Below are 23625 nucleotides of genomic sequence, written 5' to 3'. Positions count from 1 at the left end.
AATCAGCATTGAGATGTGGAGACTCATGGGTCTCCAAAAATGTCAATAACAAGTCTATTCCCTTGGCTCTAAAAGGGAGTGAACCAGTAGGCAGTGTTTGTGCATGAAGACATAATGATTTAATCATGCACAACAAAATATATAACGCTTTGGTCATAACCAGGGCGAGACACTATCTGCTGCTATTTCTGTGCAGAATTTTGTAAAAAAAAATCTGTGGATTTATGCGATAGGATTTTGGAAGTATCATAACAATAAACTTAATATATAAAATAAAAAAATACCTTTTTAACTTGTATTTAATGCTTACACTGCTAATCTAATTAGATAGACTTATTTAGCAAAGCAAGTCTCTTATATAATATATCTACTAAAAAACAAAGAAAATGTTACTTTACAAATGCATTGTAAATAAATCATGTGAACATTTTCATTAGTAATAATATTACTGAAATTAATTTAAAAACTGAACAAATATAAATTCAAACATGTAAATAATTAGACTAAATGAAGGTTTAAAAATTTGCAGAAATCTGCAGATTTTTGCATACGCAATTATAATTACAAGAACATTTGGTTACTGCAATACTAACCTAACATCAGACATCCTGTCAAAAGTGGACAAGATTGGTTGTGAACAAAATGACACCAAAATGGCACTTTGAGAAGCCATTTTGATATATATTTTTTAATCAACTGGAATGCACAGGACTCTGGCATTATAAAAAAGGTGGAAAAGGACATATCTATACTGAGTCAAAATTCAATCAGAAAAAGAAGAGACAAGAAGTGAAGCAGAATTTCAAACTTGGCTTAATGTCTTCCCACTTGGGAATGCTGCCTTTAAAGACAGCATTGCAGGGCTTTCGAACACAGCCAACGAAACAGTTGTGAAGTATAAAAAGGTGTGAATAAGCCAAAGGGAAGTTAATAATATTTTTTTTTTTCTGGCACAATCTCCAGCGACCTTGTCCATACTACAAATCTGCCACCAAAAGAACTAAAAATCCTGTCATGCACCACACACTCACACCTGTTCCACTTTTTCTTGATTACACACTCACAGCTGGGAGCTGCTCAAGGACTGATTACCTGGACCGTATACAGTTGAAGTCAGAAATATTAGCCCCCCTGAATTATTAGCCTCCCTGTTTATTTTTTTACCCAATTTCTGTTGCAACCCAGTACTGGTAAAACACCTATACACACACTTGTATTCACACAAACATACACTACGACCAATTTTGTATACCCAATTCACCTGTACCGCATGTCTTTGGACTTGTGGGGGAAACGGGAGCACCCGGAGGAAACCCACACCAACGCATGCAAACATGCAAACTCCACACTCAAATGCTGACCCAGCCAGGCTCCAACCAGAGACCTTTTTGCTGTGAGGCGACAACACTACCTCGCCCCACCCACAGCTTCGCCTCACAAATCTACATGTTATTCAATTACAAGTTCAACCCAGGCTCATTCTAATTACGTACCCATATAAACATTTCTGAAGAGAGCAAAATATGTCCCAAGATCTGCAGGATCCATTTTTTGCAGATTTTGTTTTCGTGAATCCACCAGAGGCCGCTGTATATGCTTTTTCAGATTTCAAACTTCTCTCGCAAGTGCCATTCGCATATGCTGTTCTCACGTAAATCAACCTGAGGCTGCTGTCGACTGACTGGTTTACTGACTGGCCAACCAACTGATTAGCTGTCCACTCTAAATAACTGTCCACTCGAAGGTAATCGGTCAGCTGGTAAGCGAGAAAAAGGAAAGGCGTCATATCGTCCCATATCGTTTCCAAAAATGTACATAGGGCTACATTTTCAGAATGAGCCTACAGTATGTTACACAAGTGTCAAACAGTCAAAAACATTAGCGTCAGACAAGCATATAAATATGGATGTAACTGTATTAACTCACAGTCACAATGACTCAAAGTACCAGGGTGAGCCTGTGTTATTAGTTTCAGTGGTTGTTATTTGAGAATAACATACTGCTGTGACTGGCCAGAATCAAGTATTTCAGAGAGCTGTATATTACCACCATTTATCATGCTTTTTGATTATTGAAACAGTACTAAACTTTTACAGCTACATGAAAAGACATATCAGAAAAAGCAAACTAACTATTTTAAAATGAAGATAAATGAGTAGTATTGTCATGGGTATCCTGTATATGTTCCTCCACCTGCAAAACTGTGCATCAAACATTGTTTTGAAGTTTAGCACAAAGAGTTTGTGCTGAGGATGATTTATCGCTTCATGATCTCGCTCTTGTATAGTCAGACAGTACCGTAGTCCTACTTTAATAATGTTCATGCATCTTTATCTCATGTTGGGATTTATATATATTGTATAAGCAAACACATTCTGGGTCAAGAAAAGGCTTGTTATTCAAGCTGCAGGCAGGAGAAGAGATTTCGCATATCTCAGTCTGATTTTACCACAGAAGAGCCCACGCAAACCTTTTAGAGTGTCCTTCTTATTTTACATTGAACTGTGGTTAATTTTAATTGCCATTACGTTAACCGTGAACCAACGCTTACATTGTGATTTAATGCATTAGTTATAGTGTGACCAACATGTGAAGCACTTCATTAATAATCAGCAGTTTTTCCTCTCTGGTTTCAAGAATGAGAATTTCCGCATGAAGGGTGCGATGACTTGATTAGGCTATTATATGAATGCATCAAGAGCATGGGGCAAAATTTATAAAGAATTATCAGCTAACGGCCATGTTATATATTCATATTATAACCATTCTGGGTCATTTAGAGGAGATCAAAACAGTGGCACGGTGATAAAAATATTGTTTAAGGGTTTGCACACATGCTGGAACGTATTTAATAAAAAGCCGACGGCATATAAAATGTACATATTTTATGTATGAGCATTCTGTGTGAACAGTCTCCTTTTAGATTCATAAAATATTTCATTCATAAAATTATAATGTATTTTATGAATCAACTTATATGTACTGAATGGCATGATATTTATTTTAAATAATGTTTTAATATTTAATACAGTAAATTATTGAACATTTTTATATATTTATAATACATTAAAATAAATACTTTTAAATATATATTTTTGTGAAATATGTATTTTTTATTATTATATGTATATGTATTTTAAATAACAGTGAAATATTATTATATACAGTTGAATTATGAATTATTAGCCCCCCTGTTTATTTTTCCCCCAACTTCTGTTTAACAGAGAAGATTTTTTCAACATATTTCTAAACATAATATTTTAATAACTCATTTCTAATAACTGATTTATTTTATCTTTGCCATGGTGACAGTAAATAATATTTGGCAAGATATTTTTCAAGACACTTATATAGCTTTATAGCTTAAAGTGACATTTAAAGGTTTAATTAGGTTAACTAGGTAGGTTAGGATAATTAGGGAAGTTATTGTACAACAGTGGTTTGTTCTGTAGACTGTAAAAATAATTAAATAATAATTAATAAAAAAATATTATTTTGTTCTTAAAATGGTGTTCAAAAAATAAATAACTGCTTTTATTCTAGCCGAAACAAAACAAATAAGACTTTCTCCAGAAGAAAAAATATTATCAGACATAATGTGAAAATTCATTATCAAAGTTCAGTTTCAGTACTCAAAACCGCAAGAACAGAGGACGCGTGAAACTTCCCAGATTTGTTCTTGATATTGAGGACGAACCAATGCAGACTTGAGCACCAATCTCGCTCTTGAAGTCCCATAAGTCATTGCGACTGGAGGTTGGAAACCCAGCATTTTATTTAGATTTATTATTAAAGTTCAGAGATATCACTTATTTACCTCACGAGTTTTCCTTAATGAAACAGAAAATATAAACATTACCATGGACATCTTAATAAAGGAATACACATATTAAGGGTGTTTGTTTGCTGAAATTCGTATTAAAATTTGTTTTATTTATACTGTGCAACGTATATTTATAATGTTTTATGCATAGTATATATTTTGAAAAGGGGAAAAACAATAAATTGTTGTATGAATGCTGTAATGTTTGCTGTAATGAAGGTCATGTGATCATCAGGAAGAACGCAGCATCCCATTTCTCAAAGGACGCATTCTCTGTCTTTGCGGTCTCCTGAGCTCTTTCTTCCGAGGACACCTGGCAAGACTGGTCTCCACAAGAACGCAAGTCTTTTCTCTGCGTTCTTGGAATTGAGAAACAGCCGTTGTCTGGGATTCTCTTAGTAATGCTTTTTCAACACCCCATGTTGTTCCTGAATCTCCTGTGTTTCCTGTGTCTTCCAAATGAATGTTTGGAAATAAATCTAAGTGTTTGATAACTTCTACGATCCTTAATAGAACCCAGGCGTGACAGGTATTAAATAATTATTATTATTATTAGTAGTAGTATTATTATTATTCATTTATAGGTATTATTATATAGTTTAAAGGTATTATTGTATGATATTATTATTATTATTATTATTATTATTATTATTATTATTAATTATAATAATAATAATAGTAACAATTATTAATATTATTAGGGTGACGCAGTGTTGTAGTAGGTAGTGCTGTCGAATGAATGAATGAATAAATGAATGAATGAATGAATGAATTTATTTATTTATTATTATTATTATTATTATTATTCAAAATAAATAAAAAAAACATGAATGCTCATTATTCTAACATAGCCCATTTTCTTACAGTTTTCTATTTGATTTTGTGTAAGTCAGGTCGAGTGTTTTTTTTTTCTTCTTTTTTTTATTATTGGTTTCTCCATTGAAATGTATTGTTTATTTGTGTGCTTCAACATGCATTGGAAATCTGCGAGCCTCTAAACCATCTTGTTAATTTACGATTCAATCTCCAATTGTGTCTGCTAAGATTACTGTGGTAGACGTCTCATTCACAAATAACAAAATCCCACTCTCAGGACAATTTACGTTTTTGATGGGATTCGCCATGGCTTTACTTTGCTGATTTCAGACCTTGTTAAAAGTTCAATCAGCAGCTCCTCTGCGAATAATGGATTAATAGATGACTGAACAACGACAGATGTGATCAGGAGAGGAAATACTTTCACAGATACATACTCGTCTGTTCAATAGAATGATGTTGGTTAGATGAATGAACTTGTTTATTTGGTGATGCTGAATCCAAATTGATTTTATGATAAATAAAACAGATAATGACGAGATAAGGTTTGAGAAAACATATAAAGATATCAGATAAAGGTGTCAGGATTAATAAAGCAAGTGCAATTTAAATTTAAAAGTACAAAATGATTGCTTGGTTTCTCATTGATGGAAGATCAAATGTTTGAGTAAGTTTGTTCTCTTGGCTCTCTTACCTATTAATTTCACCTGAGCAATATTTTCATATACGGGCGACACTGTGTCTCAGTAGTTAGCACTGTTTCCTCACAGCAAGAAGTTCGCTGGTTTGAGTCCCAGCTGGATCAGTTGTTCTGTGTGGAGTTTGCATGTTCTTGCCATGTTCATGTGGGTTTGCCCCAGGTGCTCCGGTTTCCCTCACAGTCCAAAGACATGCGAATTGAATAAGCTTTGCTGGATAAGTTGTTGGTTCATTCCACTGTGCCGACCTCTGATGAATAAACCCAGCAAGCACACAACATCATAAGGATATTAAGATTAGGTTCCATTTAGGTCATGATGTAAGGTGACCAAAATTCAATGTTTAGCCAGCATTTAAGGCCAACGTTTTTTTTGACAACCAATAACGGCGTTAAATTGCGTAGATTTTTGGTGAATTTTAGTTTGTGATGGAAAGTGAACAAAATTTAATGTCTAATAGATGTCAGATGATAGTGATAACGTCCACACAACATCAAGATGTAAGATGATTAGACATTGATATTTGACTGACGTCGACCTAAGCTTGGGTTCTGATGTCAACCTGATTTTCAATACCAAACAAAATCCAATGTGCCCGTGACGTTCATTTTAGCTTTAAGCATTTTTTTAATTTTATATTATAATAATTTATTATATTTTTATAATATTTTATTATTTTTATTATATTTTAATGCATATTAAATAAATATTTTAGACCAGGGCAATGCATTTTAATGAGCTTTTTTAAGGTTTAAATACAAGTTAATTTTAAATCTTTCTTTTTTTTAGCTTTTATGTAATTTTGGTTTTAACTACAGTTATTTATTTAGTACAAATAATATACTGATTGGGGTGACACAGTGGCTTAGTTTTTAGCCCTGTTTCCTCACAGCAAAAAGGTTGCTGGTTCGAGTCCCAGCTGGGCAAGTTGGCATTTCTGTGTCGAGTTTGCATGTTCTCCTCGTGTTTATTTGGGTTTTCTCCAGGAGCTTTCCCCGACAGTCCAAATACATGCGGTATAGGTGAATTGAACAAACTAAATTGGTCATAGTGTATGTGTGTGAATGAGTGTGTATGGATGTTTCCCAGTATAGAGTTGCAGCTGGAAGGGCATCCGGTGTATAAAACATATGCTGGATAAGGTTATTCTACTGTGTCATGCCCTGATGAATAAAGGCTCTAAGCCGAAGGAAAATGAATGAACGAACGAACGAACGAACGAATGTACTGACTGAGTTACCTTCATTCATTTAATTATTTTCTTTTCAGCTTAGTGCCTTTATTAATCAGGGGTTGCCACAGCAGAATGAACAGCCAACCTATCCAGCACATGTTTACTCAGCAGATGTCCTTCCAGCTGCAAATCATCACTAGGAAACATCCCTAAAGTGCATGTCTTGGGACTTTGGGGGAAACCGGCGATCATACTACCCACTGTGCTCTGAGTACACCCAAAATGGGGTGTACTCATTTATGCTGTACACTAGGGATGGGAAGATTAATCGATATGTATCGATACGCGGTCATGCGCGTGCACGATGCGAGTGCATCGGTTGAGCAGCAGAGGATGAATGAAATTTTGGAAGCAAATCGAGATGCATCGGTTTTTGCGAGATGCATCAGTTTTTCCGAGATACAGCTTATTTTTTTAATATAGAATGTATTTTTATTTATTAACAAGTGTTGTCAACCTGTTTTTGGCGCATAATTTAATCGACCTACATAAAGTAAGCCTTAGCAACGGATTTGCGGATGTGTACACTTACACTACAACTCAGTGTATCAGGTGTGCGGATGAAGCTAGTGGTGCGCCCTCAGAAAGCGCGAGAAGCAAAACAAACATTTTATTCCCCACTGAGATTTAAATCTAAAGTATGGCAACATTATGGATTTAAGGATGGACGACTTGACAGGACAAATGCAATTTGCAAAATGTGCCGCGCATCTATAAAATACGGGGGCTGTACGAGTAATCTGAAATCTCACTTGAAGCGGCGCCACGGTGTTGTTGTGAAAGCATCTTCCAGTGTTCCTACATCCCCGGCTTTCGCACTGCTTGAACTGTAGCTACCAGCTCCAAAAGTGGTGAGAAAAGCATTGCAAGTTTTTTTTTTCCATGCGCAAAAGTTTTGTGCGCTCTATGCCAATAACGGATGTTATTGCATTGTTCATCTGCAGGGCCGGAGCAAGCTGAACTGCTGCTCTAGGCAGAGGACGATCACGCCGCCCTCAACCCCAATGTGAAAACGAAAGTGACCGGTTATGAAAATGAAGTGACGTGTCGCGGACCTCTATTCTGCCGCCTTATGCGCGGATATAACTGAGGACGCGCGGGTGTCGCGGACCTCTATTCTGCCACCCTATGCGCGGATATAACTGGGTGTTGCGGACGCCGCCCTCTCTATACTGCCACACTAGGCGGTTTTAAACACCTCCTCCTGTTAATTTTTATTTAATTATAATAATAATCATAATATTAATAATAATAATGATAAAAATAATGGGTGTCACGGTGGCACAGTGGGTAGTTTGACCACCTCACAGCAAGAAAATTGCTGGTTTGTTATATTTTTATTAGCCTGTTGTTTACAGTGACAGTGATGTTTCAACGCAGCATAACACTGCTAGTTCACGACCTTAAGTTTTGAATAATCAGTGGCAAAATATATCTTTGTAAAACTTATTTTCATAGTTGAAAAGTTAAATCACAATTCTTGTTGTGCAATCCTCAACCTTTATGTTGAAAGAGTGCAAATACATATATTTTAATATATATTGCACTTATACATTCTGTTTATCTTGAAAATACTTAAATGTGCTATAGGTTCTAAAATGGCCCTCTACTGTAAACTGACACTCTGGCTCTGAGAGAAGAGCCAGTTTGTAAAAAAAGTCTTGGTTTTGCTTGGTTAATAAATAATCAAACTCATTCAATGGCACAGCATCCTCTTTTACATAATCTCATAAACTTGATTTAATTAGTTAGTGCTGAATTATCGCATTGTATCGTGATATGGGTGTGAATCGTATCGTGTCGCATCGCAATATGTCATAAATGTATCGCTAACATATCGGATCGTATTCTTTGTATCGAGATGCGTATCGGATCGGCATTATAGCTTAGATGCCCAACCCTACTGTACACTACATATATTATTATACATTAATAAATTGTGAATTTTGACTAAACATCAAAAAAAAAAATAAACAGCTATATCTGACACAGGACACACTAATTTACCATATATCTGCCAAAATGAAGCCACTAGTCTGTGTTAAGTGTGTGTGTCACATGCAAATCTCCGCACAATCCAGACAGCACTACACACACCACCTACTGACAGTGAAATAAAGCTCTGCATCTCAGATCAAAGGCTCCCCTGGAGAGACGACTCTATATCGACAGATTAAATGGAAATGTATTCAGCTTTTTGTACTGCTATTCCTCTCGCTTTCTTTTTTTCTCAACTAAATTGCAAAGGGGCGGCGTTCCCATAAGAGCAACATGTATCAACTTCAAATGGTCCCTTTCTAGTTCATCTGTTTAATGCACACACACCACAGACACGTGCCAAGCTGCTTTCTGTGAGCTAGATTTAGGGGACTTCAGACACCGGCTTAACTCTTACTTATCTGTTTAGTTTTATAGAGACATCGAAAAGAGACTTCTACTGAACACATCATAGGATTTGTGAAAAAGCAAGACACTGCAAGCGTAAACATTGTTAACATCAGTGGTTCTCAAAGTGGGAGTCGGGAGTCACTTGGGGGGGGGGGGGTCGTTAAGTGATTTCCAAAAGTCAAATAAATTTTGTTAAGCTATTAGAATTACCATATTTTAACTATAATCCATTATTTATTCCTAGGAATGGTGTTTACGTAATATTAACAACACAACAATAGTGTCAGCTGCAGCAGATTGATTTTATAGCACCAGGTTAAACTTTCTGACACCTTCGTGGCAATCAAATACAGTAAAAATAAATACAGGCCACAACTGAACACTAAGAATGACCTCTGATTGGTAGTCTCCCAAATTAAACCAGAAATAGACTTGTGCTGAAAACATAGTGTCTACCAGTCTCTAGCTGGGGTTGATATTAAATTAAACAAATTAATGAATGACAAATGATATGGCTGTTAGACTGTTGCACTTTTTTGTGTTGTCAATATGCTCATGATTTCATTGGCCTATTGTTGTGTGTGCAACATTTGTTTATTTTTTAACCACCTCCGAGGAATTTAAAGGTCACGAGCCACTGACACTGTTATTTTAGGGAAAAGTTTGGGAATCCCATGCAAGTGTCAATATAGAAATTTTGGTCTTTTTTCAGGCTTTTCAGGCGAAAATAAATACACACTTAAGTGTTTCCTTTCTCATTTTTTATCAATTTATTTCTGAAGATTTTATTTTATAAAGGCTCTTTCCTCGAAATCTCTACTTCTGCAGCACTTATATAAATCAAACTTCGCAATTTTAATTATGCATGTTTGCTGAATGTTCATACTGTGTTTTCTATACTGTCTTTTATATTCTGCATTTGTTTTTCTGACAGCTCTCTGTATTTTGAAAAATGGAGTGATAATATACTTTGTAAAAACATTTAAAAATGTTTAATATATTACACAGCGAATGCCCTTCCAGCTGAAACCAATTACTGGGGAACACACATACACTCTTTCATACACTACGGCCAATTTAGTTTATTCAATTCACCTATAGCACATTTCTTTGGACTGTTGGAGAAACCAGAGCACTAGGAGGAAACACACGTGAACATAGGCAAAACATGTAAACTCCACACAGAAATGCCAACTGAGCCAGCCGGGACTCAAACTAGCAACCTTCTTGCTGTGAGGCAACAGTGCTAACCACCAAGCGGTGTCACCCACGTTCTCTAATATTACAAAAATAAATAATCTGAAATAAATCTGAACATATTTTTGTACAATAATTTATTTTATTTAAACATTTAAGAAAACTTGTAATACAAAATAATGTTTGCAAAGCTTAATAACAATCATCTTGGGAACTTCAATGATAATTATCTTTATAGGTATACAATAATCTAATAATAATAATAATAATAATACATAATAATTAATAATAAATAAGTAATAATTGAATTAATATATAATTTCAGCTCTTATACTCACTCAAAAAAAAGACTTTTGCTGCTTGTTCAAACTACCTTTTTAAATTGAGTTGAATTAACACAATTCTTGAGTTTTAGAAGCAACTTTTTTTTTCCAATTCATTTATTCATTCATTTTTTTTTTTTTTTGGCTTAGTCCCTTAATTAATCTGGGGTTGCCACAGTGGAATGAACCGCCAACTTATCTAGCATATGTTTTACGCAGCGGATGCCCTTCTAGCTGCAACTCATCACTGGGAAACATCCATACACACTCATTCACACACATACAGCTTACCCAATTCACCTCTAATGCATGTCTTTGGACTGTGAAACTCAAACTGACCCAGCTTGAGCTCGACAGTGCTAACCACCGAGCAACTGTTTTTATTTTTTTTATTATTTCTTTATTTATTTATTTATGAATTTATTTATTTATTTCTTTGCAAAACACTGGACATTGTTTACTGCATCCATTTTTCTTTTTTTGGATGGGCAGTAATTTAGCAGTGTAATTTAGCTGATATGATAAAGTATGTGAATCTCCAGCTGCTCACAGCATTATGGTGTTTTCTACACTACAGAGCTCTTGATCATGGAGGTCACTGAAACAAGGGCAGGGAAGTGAATTGAATCGATCCACATACCTGATCAAGCCTCTGTTTGATAGATGGCGTTCCACACAAACTGGCACAGCAATCTGTTTTTCGCTTTAAAATGAAAACAGAAAAAACAAGGCATGAAAAAGCTGCAGTGGGTGGCAAAGTGTATATTTTTTTATAAAATACCAAATAAAAAGTTAAGGATTACGAACTTAGTTAAGATTTGGAATAAATCACATCACATCACATCACATCATGCTTTCACGTTTTTTAACATTTCCAAATATCTGTAAAATTAATCTGTAAATTATGCTTGTCTGTGCAAAACTGAAACATCACATAAACAAACACTGTTTCCACCAATGCATCAAAGAAAACAAAATGTTCATTCCTTAATTAACTGCGCTCAATTAACAAAGAAAGAAATCTGCAGTAGGAAATGAAAATTTGGGCAAATTCTTTAATGGGCATTTTCAAAAATAACACTACCTGACAAGTCTTGTCGCCTATCCAAGTTTTAGGAACAACAAATAAACTTCTAGTTGATCATTTGGAATCAGAAGGGGCTTATATGAATGGCAAAAGCCTCTAGATTATTCGTTCATTCAATTTCTTTTCGGATTAGTCCCTTTATTAATCTGGGGTCGCCACAGCGGAAAAAAACGCCAACTTATCCAGCACGTTTTTACGCAACTGATGCCTTTCCAGCTGCAACCCATCTTTGGGAAACATCCAAACACACTCATACACTACAGATGATTTAGCTTACCCAATTCACCTATACTGCATGTCTTTGGACTGTGGGGGAAACCTGAGCACCTGTAGAAAACCCACGCAAGCGCAGGAAGAACATGCAAACTCCACACAGAAACGAAAACTCACCCAGCCAATGCTCGAACCAGTGACCTTCTTGCTGTGAGGCGACAGCACTGCCTACTGCCTACTTATTTTACCAAAATAACATATATTTGTGCCTTAATTTTTTATCATTTACTTACGACGATAAGGTCTGAATATTCTTAGACAAAAGTCTTCTCTGCAATAATTCAAATAATCTATTAATAAAGTCATCTGGAATGGCAAAGAAGGTGTTTTTGCAGGACTCCCAAGTTCATCAAGATTCTTTGGATTCATCTTTAATGCCTCCTCCTTCATCTTACCCTAGATATGCTCAATAATGTTTATGTCTTGTGTCTGGGCTGGCCAATTCTGTAGTGTCTTGACCTTCTTTGCTTTCAAAAACTTTGATGTAGAGGCTGAAGTATGAGAAAGAGAGCTATCCTGCTGAAGAATTTGCCCTCTACTATGGTTTATAATGTAATGGGCAACACAATTGTCTTGATACCTCAGGCTGTTGATGTTGCCATCCACTCTGCCCCGTACATCTGCCCCGTACATCCTACATGCCCCGTACTGAATGTAACCCCAAATCATGATTTTCCCTTCACCAATCTTGATAGATTTCTGTGAGAATCTTGGATGCATTCAAATTTCAATCGGTCATATTCAGTATTTGTGATGATTGCGATGCTGTTCAACAAATGATGCATCAGAAAAATCTTTCTTTTTTTACCAAATGATTAACTAGAAGTCAAGATATTATTTTGTTACTCCTATAACTGGGATCAACAACAAGACTTTTGTCAGGTATAGTGTATGTGCATTTTCATGCCCCAAACCCAACCAAACCCTCCTGTAATTTGTACCACGTTTAGAACTCTAGGTTAAAATGGTAGAAATCCCTGTTAAAATCCCTTAACACTTTTTCTATATAAAAAGATAGGTAATTAAATAATTATTTGATTTATATACTTGATTTATCTATTAAAAAAGAAAGCCATCACCAACTGTGCTTCTGTAAATATCTGAACGACACTGCCAGTGCTTTGCGGGGAAGGTGACTGACCTTAAATATACAAATAATTGAATGAATCAAGCATTTATTTTTCATAAACATGATGGAAACAGAGAGGTCAATTTGTATTCTCCTGAAATCATTTGCAGTCTGTTCATTTAATTTAAGCAGCTGCCTCACATTTGCTGGAAAATGGAAGTGCTGCTGAGAACAGAAAGCTACGCTTGCAACAAATAGACATGTGAACCCTTAAAACATTATGAGATGTTTCCTGTTAACAATATTAAATTAATGGAAAATCCGAAGAAAAATGACTGCGTTTATTTACGATATTTGGTCAGTTCAGCCGCAATGATTAAGCGTGGTTTGTAGACATCATCGCAGCTTTTATCATTGACCTGCACAGACACTTGTACCTGTGCCCAAAAACACTCATTTGTATTATCAAGCCAAGCCCAAATGCTTGCACACACTGAGCTCTAAAATTGCCCCAAACCACTAGCTGATTTTAATAATTACCATCTATTAGCATTTCAAAAGCAAAAAGAAGGCAATACATGAGATAATGCAGGTTAAAAATCCTACAAGCACAAATCTTTTAGGCACTAATTGTCTTGTGAAAGTTCTCTACAAAATTTGCCTATAATTATTTTTCCAAATGAAAAAAAAAATCAGTTTTCATGTAAAAAAAAAAATATATATATATATATATATATATATATATATATATATATATATATATATATATATATATATATATATATATATATATATATATATATATATTTTAACATGCCTGGAATAATAATGGTTTTTGACAGTTAAAGATTTGATAAAACAAAAAGGCGGGAATTATTAAAACAGATTTTAACAGCAAAATGGTTGGAAATAAGAATGTTTAATTTTTGTGGAAGACCAGTAAAATCAGTAATGGGTTGATTTGACAGTTACAGATTTAAAAAACAAAAAGGTGTTGCATAAATAATGCAAAAACAAATAAAATTCCTACTTCATCATAAAAGTGTTTTTCAGGACAAAATGTTTTTAAATAGAACTCTTACAATGTATAAAGAAGCAACATTTTAGAATGCAGAGCAACATGTAATTAGTAATTAAACATGTAGTAACAACCATGTTAATTTGGTTATCTTATCTGTCATAAAATTATATATATATATATATATATATATATATATATATATATATATATATATATATATATATATATATATATATATATATTCTTGTTTCTTTAACAGTTACTGATTTAAAAAACAAAAAGGCAGGAAAAACTGAATCTTAAACTCCAACTGAGCTTTAAAAAAATAGTAAGGATGGACTTTGATAATGACAGATTTAAAAAAAACAAAAAGACGGGAAAAACAGAATCTTAAACTCCAACTGAGCTTCAGAAAATCAGTAAGGGTGGACTTTGATAATTACAGTTATGAAAAACAAAAGAAGAGAAAAACAGAATGTTAAACTCCAGCTTCAGAAAATCAGTAAGGCTGGACTTTGATATATACAAATTTGAAAAACAAAAAGTGGAAAGAACAGAATCTGTCAAAAACTATAGCTTTGCTTCAGAAAATCAGTAAGATGACCTTTTTATAATTACAGATTTAAATAAGAAAAGAAAACAGAATCTTAAGGTGCTGTCACATCTAGACTTTTGTTTCGGAACCTGTCTCGTTGGCCTAGCTAGCGCAGGTCGTTTGGTATATGTAAATTATATGTGAATGTCAATCCAGCAATCGCGCTCAGATCCACGCCAAAACAATCGCTCCGAGATTGCTTAAATGAGGTGGTTTTGGTCTCAATTGAAACAATCTCTGCAGCGGATCGATTGTAGTGAGAAAGCAATAAGATCCAAACCGGTTATATCACAGTGTATTATGGATGTAATATGCATACAGCTATATGAAGAGAGAATTATGAGTGGAGCGGGAGGTCATTCCAGATATCCCAAGTCTCCCGGAAGTTTCGGGAGTCTCCTGCAAATACACAGAGACTTCTGGATGCCTGCAAACGATTGATAATCTCCCGGAAATCGCGCGTCTCCCTCCCGTCCTCAAATACGTCACGCACCCTTCTCACCCTTCCCCACACCGCATCCCTTCTTGCTCTTTAGACACATCGCGCGCACCTTGTCAAACACCATCAAACCACCACCCCCCTGACAGCTGAGCGAGACCCTGCAAAATAAACCATGAAACTGACCAATGTGAGTAAAGTTTACTCACACGTGACTTGTTTTAGCTCTTTTACAGTAGCTCTTTCCGTTTAGAAACTTTGTCATGTGAAAGTGAACCGCACCAAGAACAAAGAGCAACACTGTAACAATTTTAATCACTGTTTCGGAACAAATTAATTGATTCACAGGCGTGAAAGCACCCTTAAACTCGGAGCTTCAGAAAATCAGTAAGGATTTAATAATAACAGATTTGAAAAATAAAAGGCAGGAAAAACAGAATCTTACACTCCAGCTGAGCTTCAGAAAATCAGAAAGGCCTGATATTGATAATAACAGATATAAAATAATTAAAAGGCAAGTAAAACAGAATCTTAAACTCCAACTGAGCTTCAGAAAATCAGTAAAGGTGGACTGATAATTACAAATTTAAAAAACAAAAAGGCGGGAAAAACAGAATCCTAAACTCCAGCTTCAGAAAATCAGCAAGAATGGACTTTGATAATAACAGACTTAAAACCAAAAAAGCAGGGAAAAACTTAATTCTTAAACTTCAACTGAGCTTTAGAAAATCAGTAAGGGTGGGCTTTGATAATTACAGATTTAAAGAAAAAAAAAGGCAGGAAAAACAGAATTTTTAGCTTTAGAAAATCTGTAAGATGGCCTTTTTATAATTTTAGATTAAAGGGCAGGAAAAACTGAATCTTAAAGTCCAAATGAGCTTCAGAAAATAACTTAGGACTGACTTTAATAATAACAAATTTAAAAAACAAAAAGGCGGGAAAAACAGAATCTTTAACTCCAACTGTGCTTCAGAAAATCAATAAGGGTGGACTTTGATAGTTACTGATTTGAAAAATAAAAAAGGCGGGAAAACTGAATCTTAAACTCCTAATGAGCTTCAGAAAATAACTAAGAATTAACTTTAATAATAATAGATTTGAAAAACAAAAAAGCGTTGAAAAATTAAATCTTAAACTTCAACTGAGCTCCAGAAAATCAGTAATCAGGGTACTCTGACAGTTACAAAAAGGCAGGAAATCTTCTCTAACACGCACACACAAATATTCACTCCTGCATAGAATTGTTTATCAGGATGATATAGTTCTAGCATATGAAGAACCATTTCTATAGATTGTGGTGCACCACATAAGTTAACATGTACAGTAACAACCAATATTTAGGAATATTATCCGCATAATAAAATGCAAGCCGATTCTGGAGCAGGCCTGGGCTATTTCTGTCTTTAGCATTAGATGAATGTTTCACATTATTAGGGAGATGAGGCGGTGAAACTCTGCACTATATTTTCTCCGAAAGTAGCTGCATGCCACGAGCATAGATATATTACGTCTTTGCGTAATGATCAAAACATTGGGGAATAATTTTGCCTGCTCCCAATTTCAAGCAAGATAACGCAGTACTCTTACTCCCTATTAGGAACATTTATTGGATTTACCAGCATGACTCTGTACCACCAGCATCGGGTCGGATCTGAGGGTTTGCTTATCATGTTAAAGCAGGTGCCTCCCCCTCACATATGCATATCCTAATATGTGTAGCCTCGGTTTGGCGTGTAGCAGCTGCCTGGAGCTTTTGCCTGCCGATGCGAGTTTGCCACTGTTGTTGTTATTGTTGCCGTTTCTAGCGTTATGTGGATGTAGATGTAGGAGGGAGAGAAAATGGCAACAGGTATTAATGCTGCTGGATTCTTTTCAGACAGTTTCCATGGCAATTGCAGAGAATCTTTCTCAGGTGGAGGGGCTTGCGTTCCCTCTGCAATCCAATTGCACGATGAGTTTTTCTAAATGGCTATAGGGGTGAGTGTAAGGACGGACAGTTGCAGTAAACAGTATTTTTCAGTCAATCTGAGAGCTCTCTGTTGGCTTTGGGTTTGCAGGTCTATTGCATAATGCTGTTTCTCAGGGAAATGGGAAAGGAATCGTGTTGCCATATGCACATTTGTGTTATATGTGCAAATAGGTGACAGTGAGAGATCTCTGAAGATAAAAAGTTCTTTACACTCAGACTTGCTTTTCTTACTTTTTTGTTGTATATTTATTAAAAAAACATGTAATTTTTCTCTATTCTGTTCACCTAAATAAGATGCAGTTATATTTATTAATTAATTATTAGTTGTTTAGCATATTTTTTAAATCAGTCTATTACAGGGGACTGATCAGTTTAATATAAAAAACTTTAAATAAAAAATATTCACACATAAAATAACTTAATAAGCAGCTCATTTTCATAAGTTATATCAGCCTGATCTCACAAGAAAATGAAAGTATTTTTTGTTTTGTCAGTTTAGTGGCTAATTCATAAGAATTCATACGAATTCAGTCGTACGAAGTTTTAAACTAAAAGTTTTCTAAACCCAACTATCATTGGGTGATAAGCAAATTGTACTAAATTATATGAATTAGATTGTACGAATTTATACGCATTAGCCACTAACTCAAAAAGTTACGAATTGCTGTGAGATGTGTGATGAGTGTTGGTTATACATAATAATAAGATAGTAACAAGTTATTCCCTAACCATAAAACCTTAAAATAATCTGCTCCTATATACAGTATATACTGTATGCACATACAGGGAACTTATTTGGTACACCTTACTAGTACTGGGTTGTCCCCCTTTTGTCTCCAGAACTGCCCTAATACTTTGTCGCATAGATTCAAGATGGTACTGGAAATATTCCTCAGAGATTTTAGTCTAAACTGACATGATAGCATCACACAGTTGATGCAGATTTGTTGGCTTTTGGATTGATTATTGGATTGACATCTGAAGACTGTTGAGGACATTTGAGCACAGTGAACTCATTGTCATGTTCAAGTAACCAGTCTGAAATGATTTGCGCTTTATAACATGGCATGTTATCCTGCAGGAAGTAGCCATCACAAGATGGGTACACTGTGGTCCTGAAGGGATGGACATGATCAGCAGCAATACTCGGGCAGGCTGTGGCGTTGACACAATGCTCATTTGGTACTAGAAAATAGTGTGCCAAGAAAATATCCCCCACTCATACCAGCACCACCAGCTTGAACAGTTTAAAAAATGCAGGATGAATCCATACTTTCACAATGGTGACACCAAATTCTGACCCTACCACCCGAATATTGGAGCAGAAATCGAGACTTATCAGACCAGGCAACATTTTTATAATTTTCCATTGTCCAATTTTGGTGAGCCTGTGCAAATTGTAGCCTCAGTTTCCTGTTCTTAGCTGACAGGAGTGGCACCCAGTGTGGTTTTCTGCTCCTGTAGCCCATCCGCATAAACTCTGGACATGTTGTGCATTCAGAGATGCTCTTCTGCATACCTCAGTTGTAATGAGTGGTTATTTGAGTTACTGTTGCCTTCTATCCGCTCAAACCATTTTGGCCATTCTTCTCTGACCTTTGGCAACAACAAGGCATTTGCGCCAACAGAACTGCTGATCACTGGATATTTTCTCTTTTTCGAACCATTCTCTGTAAACCTTAGAGATGGTTAAATGTGAAATTCCCTGTAGATCAGCAGTTTCTGAAATACTCAGACCAGCCCATCTGGCACCAACAACCATGCTACATTCAAAGTCACTTAAATCACCTTTCTTCCCCATTCTGATGCTCGGTTTGAACTGCAGCCGTTCATCTCGACCATGTCTACCTGCCCAAATACATTGAGTTGCTGCTGTGTGATTGGCTGATTAGAAACTCTGCATTAATGAGTAGTTGAGCAGGCATATCTAATATATTGGCCGGTGAGTGTAAGGTAGGTGTATTAAATGGTTTTAAAACACTTAAGGTTTTTGATTGTTAACACAGTAAGTTTTTTTTTAGTTAATTTTAGTTAATGCATGTATTAATATAAACAAACAATGAACAATACATTCCTCAAAGCTGTATTTATTAATATTTGTTAATGTTAGGTAACAATAATAAAGTTGTTAGTAATACTAATCCACAGTGTTAATATTAAGCAAGGATTTAGATTTTAAGAATACCTTAGTAAAAGTTGAATTATAATTAATAAATGTCGTACTTTTCAGTATTAGTTCATGTTTGTAAATACATTAACTACTGAAACCTAATTGTAAAGTGTGAATTGAATAATAATTGATTAAATAATAAAACAATCTCAACCTATCGCTGACAATCTATTTGCTGTTGTTCCAGTATCAACAAGGATATAAAGCTGCTAAACATGCCGTTCTCTGCAAAATTACAGTCACACTTGTTTATCTCTAGTGCTTTGCCATGAAATAAGACATGTCAGAAATACATGTTGCAGCACAGCACTGGTTTGCGAATTTGAATCACTTTGTACTCTGAATGACAGCTCCCCCTGGGCATTATAATTGGTATTGCATGCCCAAAATACCACCTACTGTGCAAAGTAGATGTCTGTTTAAGCTTATTACACTGTTCTTGGGAAGCTCAGCTCAGTGTCCAAGGAATTCACTTTGTTACATCTCCAGATTTGACTTGGTACTTTGGCATTAATACAAATAAAATGAGTTCTTTTCTTTAAAAAAAGGCAATAAGAACTGACTAAATACATTTTTTTAGAAGATGACCCTGAAGGTACTATATTTCATGCACCAACTTCACAAACTATCACAAATGATAAAAGTGTAAGCAATAATTCTGTTTTTATTTCACCCTCATGTTGTTTCAAACTTTAGTGACTTTATTTTTTAAGTAGAACAGAATAATATTAACTTAGAAAAACTATGTTGGTGTTTACTTTCAAGGCAATCATTGCTTTATAAAAAGGCATAAAAGCATAATAAATCTATCTCAAAATGGCTCACTATACACGTATGCAATATTTACTGAATGCACTTACACACTAAATAACATAGTATGTAGTGTCTTACCGAATCTTTTTTGGTTTTTGTTTTTTTATTAAGCAGAAATTCAAACCGTTTCCCAGATGACATTTGACGGTTGCCAAATTAGTGAAATAAATGACCAAACTAATGAATAATACCTGCCATGAGTATAACCACATTCACCATCAATCGGAAGACACTGCAAAATGGCATAGTGCATAAGCATGCATTTTGGGACGCACCTTATATATTCAAAATAAAATAAGACATGAGAGACTTTTAAGTGTCCTGCAGCTTTATCTGCATTAGTTTTCTGCACCAGATACTTTTTTTTTCACAGTTTTAGTTTTTTTTCCATGTAATTGCAGACATTACTTGATGGACTCTGTATCTGTACACACATTTTTACAATATGGCAAAAAAAAAACAAAGACAAAAAAAAAACAAAGTTGCCGTGTGGATACATCCTTAATTAATGCTGGAAAGTAATTCAGCTTCTTGTACACTATAATCAAACTGGCATCTGTTTGATTTGAAACTGTAATCCTTAAACAAGAGTGTCCCCAAATTATGTTTTTGATCCTCAAACTCAAACATAACTATTTTAGAGGCTAAACGAGTTCAGTCATACAAAATTGTACAATATTTAAAAGGAGGTGTGGCACCAAACCCCACCCTTAAACGCAACCGTCGTATGAGGATAAGCAAATCATACTAAAATATACGAACATATATATATATATATATATATATATATATATATATATATATATATATATATATATATATATATATTTTTTTTTTTTTTTTTTTTTTTTTTTGAAAGTTGATATTCAATAAATAATCATAGATGGTTTCCTTCAATTATTTGAAAATCAAGGATGCACCATTTATTCAAAAATCTTTAACTTGTAATATGTGAGCACATTTACTGCAAAAAAACTGTTAGTAAACTATGAGAGCGAATAAATAAAATAATCATTCCCTAATCATAATCGAGTTAAAATATTTAATTAATCGAGATTCATATTTTATGTCAAATCACCCACCCACATATTTTTGTCCTTACTATTCGCAGTTGAACAACAGCATGAACTACTACTGTATAACATTGATCACCTTAGGTACAGATTATGTGCTTCATTCAGTTATAAATGTTACAGTGTGAGATTGAATAAGGCCAAATAAGGAAGAAAATGGAATCTTAGCATCCGAGAATATGAGCAGGGGATATATATCTGCCAGCATGTTTGTTTAAAAAATAATAAACTACACACTGCATCAGTTAAAGGGTTAAAAGAACTGATGCCAAGAATATAACAAGCCAGAAACATATTTACCATGCACCGCAATAAGGATGCAATGGATGCAACGGTAAACTTGAAAGTATTTGGTTACTTAAATTCAAATAGGCTGACACGTCCTGAAAGAAATGTTTCAGAAACTTTTTTTCATTATTATAAATGTTGAGAACAGTTGAGCTAGGGTTTTCCATCATATTATTCTAGCTCTGAGTTATTATTAAGATAGTAAGAAAATATCTTACTGACCCAGAGATGTTAAATAAATACATTATTATTTTATTACTCCAATTGTATTTACTTTTACTTTCATCTAAGCTATAATACTAGGTTTTAATTATGATACTAATGTTTGCAGTCGATTAAGTGGCCAGAACAAGCAGCTTTGTTTATCCAGATACACTCATGTATAATGTATAACACAAAAGCCATCATCCTTTAATCTCGCTTTGGCTGGCCTTCATAAGAGAAATGTTTCCAGAAATCAAATCCGATGTCACCCTCGCCTGTACCTGTCATTTGCTGTATAAATAAGATTTGTGCTTAAAAATAAGGCTGCGTAGTTGCTATCAGTTCCGTGGGCCACATAATGTAAGCGTTGTGTTTTGGTATATGAATGCAGCATCAGTGCAAATTCCTTTCAGTGACGTTTGTGCTTTTTTCTGTTAGCATATAATCAAGCAGATACACACAGGCAGATGAATTATTCAGTATGTCAAATGAATTCGATTTCCACCACCTTTGAAGTGAGGGGTATGTGTTTTTGCCTGCTAAATAAAGCATTATTTGGGTTTTCTCTTTATTTTCTAACATCAAAACACAAGTCAGAATAGCTCCGATTTATTCCTAAGTGAAATGAAAATAGAAAGGTGGATTTAACATAAGCTAAAACTCAAAAAAAAAAAAACAAATGAGGCCAACCTTCCTCTTTAATAATAAAACAAATAACGAATCACTCTCATTTTTCCAAACTGTGCCACATCCTCACACGCACAGCTCAACCACACGCACAGGTCTCCATTCCCACACAGTAAAAAAATAATTCTAAATAAATTAATTTATTAATTTTTTCTTCGGCTTAGTCCCTTATTTATCAGGGTTTACCACCGTGGAATGAACCACCAACTATTCCAGCATATGTTTTATACATCAAATGCCTTTTCAGCTGCACCTCAGTACTGGTAAAACACCTATACACACATACACTACGACCAATTTTGTTTACCCAATTCACCTGTACCGCATGTCTTTGGACTTTGAGGGAAACCAGAGCATCCGGAGGAAACCCACGCCAACATGGGGAGAATATACAAACTCCACACAGTAATGCCAACTGGTCTAGCTGGGACTCGAACCAGCGACCTTCCTGCTGTGAGGTGACATGTGCTAACCACTCAGCCTTGAAATTCATTTTATAATTGTCACTTGATCATGTGAGGAGATCTACAATAAAGTATCCATTGTTTAAAATAAATATAATTTTCTAATTTGATGTGCTCTAAAAGCAACATAACCTGACAGGTGGGCAAATCTAAGGTTGTTTTAATAAAACAAATATAAATACGCATAATAAATAATACTGCTAATAATAATGACATTATACAAAAGCAAATTGTCACGAATAAACTGAAAAAGCCTCCCGAGAGGAAGAAGGCATGAAAGTATGGTTTTTATATTTATGTAGGCCAGAAAATAATACACACACAGATAAAGTCAGACTTATTAGCCCCCTCACTTATTAGCTCCCGTTTATTTTTTCCCCAAATTTCTGTTTAATGGAGGGAAGATTGTTTCAGCACATTTCTAAGCATAATAGTTTTAGAAACCTATTTCTAATAACTGATTTATTTGTTCGTTGCCATGATAACAGTAAATAATATTTTACTTGATATTTTTCATGACACTTCTATACCGTTTAAAGTGACATTTAAAGGCTTAACTAGGTTAATAAGGTTAACTAGGCAGGTTAGGGTAATTAGGCAAGTAATTGTATAAAGATGGTTGGTTCTGTAGACTATCGAAAAAAAGATTAGCTTAAAGGGGCTAATAGTTTTGTCCCAAAATTGTTTTTTTTTTTTATTAAAAACTGCTTTTATTCTAGCCGAAATAAAACAAATAAGAATTCCTCCAGAAGAAAAAATATTATCAGACATACTTTGAAAATTTCCTTGCTCTGTTAAACATAATTTGGGAGATATTGAAAATAGAAAAAAAAAATCAAAAGGGGGCTAATAATTCTGACTTCAACTGTATATATATATATATATATATATATATATATATATATATATATATATATATATATATATATATATATATATATATATATGTCCTTATTATATCCTATATATACATATATATTTTATATTTTATTTC

The 23625-nt window shown here is 34.6% G+C and overlaps 2 long non-coding RNA genes across 2 annotated transcripts in view; one reads left to right on the top strand and one right to left on the bottom strand.

Moving 5' to 3' along the window:
- LOC147834816 (uncharacterized) overlaps nucleotides 1–11182 on the bottom strand; it is a 50080-nt gene extending 38898 nt beyond the window's left edge. The window contains exon 1 of the long non-coding RNA XR_015502623.1: nucleotides 11120–11182. This is a non-coding gene — a long non-coding RNA (uncharacterized LOC147834816). The remainder of the gene's footprint in view (nucleotides 1–11119) is intronic.
- Nucleotides 1–23625, top strand: part of LOC147841783 (uncharacterized) — a 751871-nt gene that overhangs the window by 467758 nt on the left and 260488 nt on the right. The window lies entirely within an intron of this gene.

This window comes from Danio rerio, chromosome 11, assembly GCF_052040795.2.
Source record: "Danio rerio strain M-AB ecotype USA chromosome 11, GRCz13ab, whole genome shotgun sequence".
NCBI lineage: Eukaryota > Metazoa > Chordata > Actinopteri > Cypriniformes > Danionidae > Danio > Danio rerio.
The sequence above is the reverse complement of the archived record's forward strand: the minus strand, read 5'-3'. Positions and strand labels throughout refer to the sequence as shown.